The sequence below is a fragment of the Otolemur garnettii genome, unplaced genomic scaffold (assembly GCF_000181295.1).
Source record: "Otolemur garnettii isolate 467f Iridium unplaced genomic scaffold, OtoGar3 scaffold00002, whole genome shotgun sequence".
NCBI classification, from domain to species: domain Eukaryota; kingdom Metazoa; phylum Chordata; class Mammalia; order Primates; family Galagidae; genus Otolemur; species Otolemur garnettii.
In genome coordinates this window covers 31,932,768-31,943,081 of record NW_003852397.1, presented here as the reverse complement: position 1 = coordinate 31,943,081, position 10,314 = coordinate 31,932,768, and positions in this window count along the sequence as shown.

Here is a 10,314-nt window from a genome sequence, read left to right as displayed (position 1 = left end):
AAAAAAAAAAGAATTTGTCTGTGATCTTTTCATGGTAATTTTCCAAACAAAAGTTTCACGATTGGCTTTCTGTGGTTCCAGTTCCAACCTTTTTTTGTCCTTGAAAAGTATCCTCAAGTGCCAGATAAACCACCAGTCTAAAGTGGGGGAAGACTCTAGCCCCAGCAAGACCAAGATTGCTGAGGAAAAAGGCTTTGCTGGCTGAAATTGCCTGAAATTTCTCATGTGACGCTGTCATTATGTGGTTGTGCTTCAGTGCTCTGAAATAATGGCACTTTAATTCCAGTTCCACCTATCACCATTTGAAGAAAGGAGAAAAAAGCTGAAGATATAAAATACTGAAGAAAGGTGACGGCACTGCTTCATTACCCGTAGAATATGGTTTTATTTCAACGATGCCATATAATTCTCTTCCCTCCTAGTACTAAGAGTTATTTAGTCTTGTGCACTCAAACTTTTCCTTCACGGCTTACTCTGAGAAAATCATTTTGTTTTAAAAGTCCAATTTTTGTGAAACCATTTTCTCTGTAAATAATGGGTTTCCTTACTCCTTTGGAAATGGGTTTATCATCTATAATACAGACCCGGTGACGTCCTGGTGTTCTGCAGAGAAAATTCGTATAGAACAGCAGCTAATAGCCCAGAAATGTATTAGGGAAATTCTCACCAGGAAACATCCTGCAGAACATAGTAGGTTATGAATGGGATATTAGTTATAATAACTGATACACATATGTTTTGTGTTTACCGGACGCTTTTATAATAATGGCACGATTGATAATTTCCTTCCAAAACAAACAACGGGACTCAGAACATGATGGCTAATGGGTTTCTTCTGGAGGTGATGGGAATGTTCTGGAATTAGAGAGTGATGATAGTTGTACAATATTGTGAATATACTAAAAACCACTGAATCGTTTCTCAGCCTTTTGGCTGAGAGCAAGTGTAAAATGTATACTTTAAAAAGGTTAAAATGGAGAATTTTGTGTTACCTCAATTTTTAGAAAAGACCCTCTATAGACAGGAGAATGATACCAGTCCACAGAAGTTATGGGAAAGCAGCCACAGATGCAGACAGGGATCTTTGATCTCCAGCAAACCACTAACAGCACCAGAGCCAGGTCCCCAGGGGCTATCCCTGTGTTCACTTCCAAGAAGTATTAGAATCTAACTTCCTGGGCTCGGCCGAGTGGGTCACTATCCAGCTTTACTGGAACATATTCAAATCCACACCCAAAGACCAGAAAAGGGAGGGGAGATTGAAAGGTGAAAATAGCCAAAAGAAGGACTTGAAGTGGAAAAGAAGTTCTTCAGGGGATACATTTATTATATTCTTTATTACCAGGTTGAACTGAAAGGGCAATAAATCATCTCTGAGTACATTCACCATTTCAATGTATTTTCTGTTTATGTCATTCTCTTTCTTTCCAGTATTTTCTCTTTAATCAAAAGTTTGACCATCAAGGCAAATAGAAGTTCGGGGACTTTATGACATTTTACAAATAAAGAAAATCTAGTCCTTACCAAGGATTCTGCCTAAAGTCGGGTTCTTTGAAGGTAGCCTGTCAGATGGCCTGATTAAAGGTGATGAGAATGTTTCAGGGAGTTTTCAAGACATGCTTCTACCTGTTTCTATCAACATTTTATTAATCTTCTGGTTTTGGAAAAGTTCCAGAGAGAAAAACTTTCCCAAATCACTCACTCAGACCATAGCACAGACTCTAATAGCCACTAGCTGAAGGAATTCATGTGTTCTTGAAAACTGAGTCAGGCTTACTGATTTGAGAAAACAGAAAAAAAGAACAAGGAGTATAGAACTTGACAGTTTAGCCAGGCCTTGTTCAGGGCCTCATGAATGGCCAGAGTTAGTTTACTCTTCCCAAGTTCTTTGCTCTCCAACCTTAATTTTTATAATGAAGTGTTCCCAAAAGAGCAGATACTACCTTCTGATCCTTTACTATTCACCACGTGATCTCAAAATCATTAAGAAAAGCTGATGCATCACACTTGGTTGTGTTCATTTGTCAGGGCTGCCAAAATAAAGTACCACAAACTTCATGACTTAAACAACAGAATTTATTATCTCACATTTCTGTAGGCCAGATGTCTGCAATCAAGGTATTAGTAGGGCTGGCTCCCTCTGAGGGCTGGGAGGGAAGGCTTTGTCCCAGGTCTCTCTCCCTGGCTTTTAGATAGCCACCTTCTTCCTGCATCTTTGTGTCTTTCCTCTTTTTATAAGGACAGTAGTCATATTGCCTTAGGGTCTACCCTAATTTCATTTTAACTTGATTATCTCTATAAAGACCTTACCTCCACAGAAGGTCACTTTTTAGTCAGGCTTGGTGGATCATGCCTGTAATCCCAGTGCTGTGGAGAATCCCTTAATCCCAGGAGGGCCTGAGCTATGATCAGGCCACTGCACTCCCATCTGAGCAACAGACTAAGATTCTCTCAAAAAAAAAAAAAGGGTCCACATTATGAGGTAGGACTCCCAATATTCGTTCAAAGTGGCTGCAGTTCAACCTATAACACCAATGTATGCAACTTAGTAAGAAGCTGAGAGAGAAGCCCTTTCTTGTAACATCCAGAAAACCCTCTATTAGGATTGGCCCTAGCGGAGTTTGTTTCTGGGCCAAATGAGAAGGATTGGGTCCAGAAGCTATAGGATGGTTCAGGAAGAAGTATATGCAAAAAACTGGAAAGAAAAGAATGTGTAGAATCATCAGGAGTTCTGATGACAAAGCTGCAATCAGATGATCTGGAACCTGGCCCAAACAACCTATACAAGTAGCAATCAGCCTACATGCCCGGCGTACATTATAGCTGTTCAGCAAGAATCTGTTGAAATGACAAGAAATACAGAGGACCAAGCAGGGCACAAAACCAAAGCAAATGGAAGATGGGATTCTATCATCTAGGACGTTTCATTTGTAAACAACAGAAATTGGCTCTTGCTGCTTTTAACAGAAAAATGAATTCATCAGGAGGATGTGGCAATATAGGGAGGTGAACAACATGTTCATTACGTTGCATGTGGTGGTGATTTTTCAGATGTATACTTATGCCAAAGTTTGTCAAGTTATACACTTTCATATGCAATCTACTGTACGTCAGTTATACTTTAATACAAATGTTTGGGAAAGAGGTATTAGAAACATATGCTATACTGTACACTGATGCTGACAGTGTAAATGATACACTCACTTTGAAAAATTGTTTGGTAGTATATACAAAAGCTGAATAATGCCCTATTCTATAACCTACCATTTCCACTTCTAAGTAGCCACCAATAGAAACTCACACAGACTTTCACTAAAAACATTTCCAACAACGTTCATAGTGGCACTATTCATATTATTCGTGTTGCTGAGATGCTCACCAATGGTAGAATGCTATGAATAAAGCATAACTATGAATAAAGCATAGCTATGAATAAAGCTAACTCTATGGGCCCGGGCTGCTCAAAACCTGTACATTCCCAAAGTCTCAGCACTGGCCCTTGTCCCGGTTCCTGGGAAAAGATCTCTGAGCCCTTGGACAATCTTGCCTGAAAAGAATGTCTCTGTATGTGTAAAGCCTTGGGCTAGGCCAGATAGTTTACACTGTCAGGGCCCAGGACTGGCCAGGTCTCAGGTAGGCTTAGGTTGGTTCCAGACACAGACTGCTAAGCTACCTTGCTCAGGAACAGTTTCTCTTAGGTGCTTGAGGGCTATCTACCTTAGCTGGAGAGAGAGAGAGAGAAAGTGTGTCTTAGAGAGAGTAAAGCAGTCTTCTTAGAAAGATAGATCTTAGTCTTTAGTAGAGCTTGGTAATCTTCAGCAGAGAGACGCCGTGCTGGCGTTCTATAGGCAGAAGAGGAGACAGAGTCAGAGTAAGCATGTCCGGGATAGGATGCACATACTTTTTGACTGCCTTCTCCTAATATAAGGCTGATCTCGTGCCTCTCAACACCACAGGTGTAGAGACTGCCAATTCCCCAATGCTCTCATCTCGCGAGCTCTCTCATGCTTGTTAGAACTAAATCCCTCTCCATGCCCTTTTAACCAAGGTGTTCCATTATTGAGCAATACAGGTATTTCTTATAACTCTCACTCCTCCTAGCCATAGGCTATACAGGCTGCTACATTATACTAACAATGCAATTCATGGAAAATGTCTATTTTTGTATGCCTGAGGCTTTGAGCAACATTATCAGTTGACCTATGAGGGGCTGGAGACTGAGTAGTAAGGATAGTCACATGGTCACTGCATACCTATATAGCTGACCTCCAGAAATATTCCAGACACTGAGGCTCAAGTGAGCTTCCTGGTTGTATTGTCACATATCATTGCTGGAAGAATTAAGCAATAGGGTTGGGTGGTGCCTGTGGCTCAAAGGAGTAAGGCTCTGGCCCCATATGCTGGAGGTGGTAGGTTCAAACCCAGCCATGGCCAAAAACTGCAAAAAAAAAAAAAAAAGGAATTAAGCAATAGGGGATGGGATGAAAGCTGCACGTTTGTGCCTGCTTTCTTTTGGACTCAACCCCACTTACCTTTTCCTTTTGCTCATTTTAATCTGTCTTCTTTCAGTGAAATAAACCAGAACCATGAGTATAACAGCTTTTCTGAGTTCTGTGGGCTTTTCAGCAAATCACTGAAACTGAGAGCAGTCTTGAGGCTCTCCAACACAGATGGATACATATATTATAGTATGTTTGTTGAATGGAATGCCTTAATATACCAGTAAGAATGAATAAGTTACAACAACACAAAACAATATGGGTGAATCTCACAAACATCATGTTGGACATACACAGAAAGATTTATGATGTGATTCAACTTGTATTAAGGTAAAAAAAAAAGATAAGCACAACTAATCCATGATGTTAGGATGCGGGATGGTAGTTTTTCTTGGACAGCAGATGGTAGTGATTAGCAGGGGAATAAAGAAACTTCTAGGATGTTTATATTTTCTGTTTCTTGATTTGAGCACTCGTTATGAACACATGTTCAGGTTGTGAAAATTCATTTTGTAAAAAATCATCATTTATGTGTTTGTTTTTTCTGTATCTATGTTATACTTCAATAATGTGAAATGTTAAAGGGTACTGATGACATGCAGAATCTGTAGAAAAACTGGGCAACCAAGCTGGTAGGCTGCATAGCTAGAAAAGAACCCAAAATCTTACCACAAAACAGATCTACAAAAACCCCACTGCTGCACTGCTGAGTACTAAGTGGCCATCTGTTTGGCCATCATTACTGTGGCCACTGGGAATACTGCCTCTGAATAATGGCTTCCAGGGGCTCTCACTGCTGCTGCTGTTGCTTCCGGTCCCTAGAACAAACTCCATGTGATCTTTGCTTCTTCCTTAAAGTCTAGAACAAGTGTGAGTGTTGTTCATGGGCTAGGGTTAGGTCATAGGTTCTCACTCTGGTAGCAAGGGCAATAAAAAGAGATAAGAGTTTGGTATTTGCAGTTTCTGTTATGGAAAACAAGCTCTGCCTGATTAGAAGAAATGACAGATGTGGGTAGTCAAAAGAATGAGGATGTTCACTGAAGTTGTTTTGCACCTGGGGTTTAAAATTTAAACCAAATTTTAAAAGTGTTTATTTGGTGTTGAGCACAAAATTAGAGGCCTTTACATATATAAAAACACTTGAACCTCTTAACTGCTTTGTGAAATAATACAGGTCCCAGAAAGACTCCAGAAATCTACTCAAGGCCTCCCTTTTTTTGTTCTGTGCCTACACGATCTGCAAACTACTCCTAAGGCTGGCGGCGGGGGGGGGGGGGGGGGGGGGGGGGGGGAGGGACCAAAAGGATTAAGTTATAACAGTGCCTGGTGTTAACACAGGGTTAAGAATGGTATCCATTTACAAGCCAGAAGAGAATATCTCATAATTCATGTGGCATTGGGTAGAAAACTCAGGAAGGTTCTTGCTTAATAATTAGGAAAATATTAAGCAAGAGAATAATTAGCTTTAATTGAACACAGCAATGTGCCCACCTAACAAATCATAAAAGACCCCAAAAGATCAAACTATATCCAAGTAACTGAACATTCCAAATGAAACTTAAGAATATTTATAGGAACACAAAAATATCTAGCACTGGCTCGGCGCCTGTGGCTCAAGTGGCTAAGGCGCCAGCCACATACACTGAAGGTGGCGGGTTGGAATCTAGCCCAGACCTGCCAAACAACAATAATGGCTGCAACCAAAAAATAGCTGGGCATTGTGGTGGGCGCCTGTGGTCCCAGCTACTTGGGAGGCTGAGGCAGGAGACTCGCTTGAGCCCAGGAGTTGGAGGTTGCTGTGAGCAGTGAAGCCATGGCACTCTACCTAGGGGGATAGCTGAGGTCTGTCTCAAAAAAAAAAAAATCTAGCACTGAAAGGTAAAATTTACAATGTCTGCCATCCAGACAAAAATTACCAGGCATATGGAGAAGCAGAAAGACATGACACACAAGAGAAGAATAGTCAGTTGATTGACTTCACCCTAAATCGATTCAGATGTGAGGACAGTTATTGTAACTGTATTCCATATGCCCTGAATGTTAAGTAAGGACATGAAAAAATGTAACAAAATAGCCAAACAGAACTTCTAGAGATAAAACCCAAAGTGACTGACATGAAAATTACACTGGATGAAATTAATGGCAAATTAGGCATGGCAGAAGAAAAGATTCAGAAATTGAAGACAAAATAATAGAAGGTATACAAAGTGAAACAGGGGGGAAATAATACAAAAAAATCAGTGAGCTGTGATACAACTTCTAGTGGCCTAATACATGTACATATGTTACTAGGGACTCCAAAAGAGGGAGGCAGAAGAAATGTTTGAGTAAGTAATGACCACAAATTTCCATATTTGATTAAAACAGTAAACTCACAGATCCAAACTCAAAACAAGCAACAATCATGAAGTAAAAGATACCAAAACACATAATTGAATTGCTCAAATTCAAAACCAGTGATGAAGAAAAAAATCTTACATGATTTAGAGCGTCAGGAAGAATCTTTCATGGCACTGTGTTCTGGAAATGATAAGTTTGTGTTATCTTTTTGGAGCTTTTTAGAACCATACAAATTCCAGACAGATTAGATTAGAAGGGAAGAGTTGGGGCTGGGCACAGTGGCTCATGCCCATAATCTGAGCACTCTGGGAGGTTGAGGCAGGTAGAATGCTTGAGCTCAGGAGTTGGAGAACAGCTCGAGCAAAAAAAAAAAAACACTGGGCATTGTGGTGGGTGCCTGTAGTCCCAGCTGCTTGAGATGCTGAGGCAAGAGGATCACTTGAGCCCAAGAGTTTGAGGTTTCTGTGTGCTGTGATGCCATGGTACTCTACCAAGGGTGACAAAGTGAGACTCTGTTCCCCCCCACCACCAAAAAAAAAAAAGGGGTGGGGGGAAGAGTTGAGAATCAAAGAAACAAGTTAGGAAGGTTTTATGGTGCTCTGGTGAGTTTGGCAGATCTGAATTAGGGCTGTGAAGTAGCAGTAGAAAGCAGGAGACATATAAGAAGTACAACTGATTGCAGTTGGAGATTGCACGTGGAGGTTAAAATTAGCACTTGCTGGGAACTGGTAGATTATATCAAAATTCATTGATCTAAGAGGAAAGATAATGATTTAATTTTGTATATGCTGAGTTTGAGCTACATATAGGTTCTCCATTTAAACTTAGGAAAGATTTCTAGCATAGAGATAGAGGTTTGGAAGTCATCAACACATAAACCAAATGTTCCCAAGTCCTCCAGCTTTCTTATGACATCCTTACCTTTAATATATCCAAATAAAATGACCTGAATTTCAGTTCCATGCTTATAAATGTAAGAAGACCGGGCCTCCTAAACATTCCTAGAGCAAGCTGGGGTGGAAGGCTAGGAGCCAGACCTCTGAGGAATGAGGCACTGGCCAACTGGTCCTCATGTCTCTGGGCTCAGAGGAGGGTCCCGGGGGCTGGAACGCAGACCTGGAAGAGAAGACTAGATGGCCATGCTAGTACCTCAGTAGGAGAAATGAGGCTGGTTTGGGGAATCACAACACAAGTGCTGACAAAGTGAAGCTACTGGGGTGAAGAAGTCTCAAGAACAAGGAAGCAAAACTGACACAAAAACAAGCAAGTCTCTTCTCATGCCTTCAACTTGCCTTGTCTGTCCACTGGTAAAGCCTAGTGGGGAACAGCTAGGAAAACAGAAAAGTGGATGGGAAAATTTCAACACCACTGAGTATAGAACGATAGGGTTAGGGTTGAGAGGCAATAATTTAATCACTAGTATGCTCTTCTTGGGGATGGGGAGTGGATACCTTACTGCTCTGTTTTACAACGCTGATCAAGAATTGTGGTTATAAGAAACAGTCTTGCTTGGTGGTCACATGGAGCTGGCTGTGCATGACTTCTGTTATAAGTGACTCTTCCTCTTCTAGGAACAAGGTAAACTGCATTTGAGGAGAAAGAGGGACAGAACCTAAACTAGAACAACACTGAAAAGTTAGGTCCTGTAAAATTCTTTGAGATCGTGTTCTTCAGCTCTTACATGTTTAAAATGAGCAAAATGAAGTTCTTCATTCAGATGCTTTAGCCAATGTGATGGATATTAAATTTCAAATGGTAGTCTCTGCATTACATCTGCCTCCACCCACAGCAAGAAACCCAGACCCAAAGGGGGAGGAACACAAGTTGCTCCAGTAATGTTTGCCAAGAAGAGGGCCTGTTACCCTCTTTTGCAAAAAAAAAGGCTGTCTTTTGCATAACAAAGGAAGAAAGCTCCTAATAAAAAGAGAAGTGTAGGGCTGCACCTGTAGCTCAAAGGAGTAGGGCACTGAAGGTGGCGGGTTCAAAACCAGCCCCGGACAAAAACTGCAAAAAAAAAAAAAAAAAGAGAGAGAGAGAGAGAAGTGTAAGAAATAATGCAAATGGAAGTTGAAAGTTGGGCACTTGCTGTTAAGGGGGGGAAAAGTCAGTTTTTACATGCAAAGGTATGCCCAGGATAGATTCATCAAAAACACCTGGGAATAAAGTCTTGGGAAGCAGAACTCCTGGACATGCACTTGAAAAGGAGAGTCATTTCTGAATCTGCAGCCACACGAATAAAGGGGGTTCTAATCCAGGCTGTCATTTTGAGCTACTTTCCCAATTCTGCAGAACAGTGGCAATAACAGCACTTCTGCTGCTCTACTCACCTCTTCAGACTTACATTCCTTTTGAACTTGACAAGCCCACACTTTAAAACATTGTTTTCACTGTGGAGCATCTCAGAATCATAGAATGTCACATCTAGATAGGACCTTGGAGCAGGAGAAATCATGAAGAGCTAAAAGGAATTCTGTAGCAATAAAAATTGTATAACTGTAAACAAAGGACTCTGGGGGGATAGAGTTACAGGTAAGTGTTTGAAAACTAATATTAAGGAAGGAAAGAGATTGTTTGGAATGGTTCAAAGAAATAACTCAAAAAAAACCAATTTAAAATAAAGCAACTGTGAATTAGAATCAGAATTACATTTTAATGCTGAAGGTAGAAAGTAATGGAGACTATTCATTTTGATAAAATGTTTTATTCCATTAAATAATGCAGGAATATTTCATTCAGGAAACTGAAACGATATAAGTAAATTCTGAGTAGATAATATTATTATTCAAAATTTTATAGAGATGTGGATTCCTTACATACAGGAAAGACAGAGCAATTTAGGTATAAACAAGCATTATGCTAGTCATACTTAATGAGCCCGACAAAGGGCTACCACCACCAGCACAGAAAGCCTACCCTCTGGGTTTCCATCCTAAGTCAACTTAACCCACCAAATCATACACATCATTTCAAGTAAATTGTTCATAGGTAAACCAGTGCATAAATTCTTTAGTGATCTTGGAGAATTAGCACTACTGACTGTCTGTGTGCTAATTGATCTATTTCATAAAGTTATTTTCATTTATTTTTTATTTTTTTGGAGATGACTCTCACTTTGTCACCCTTGGTAGAGCACTGTGGCATCATAGCTTACAGCAACCTCAAATTCTTGAGCTCAAGTGATCCTCTTGCCTCAGCTTCCCAAATAGCTAGGACTATAGGTGCCCACCACAACACCTGACTATTTTTAGACACAGGGTCTTGCTCTTACTCAGGCTGGTCTCAAATTCTTGAGCTCAAGCAATTCATCCCCCTCAACCTTCCAGAGTGTTAGGATTACAGGCATGAGCTACCTTGCCCGGCCTTCTTTTAAGTTTGTTTTTTTTTTTTTTTTTTTGAGACAGAGCCTCAAGCTGTCCCCCTGGGTAGAGTGCCGTGGCTTCACAGCTCACAGCAACCTCCAACTCCTGGGCTCAAG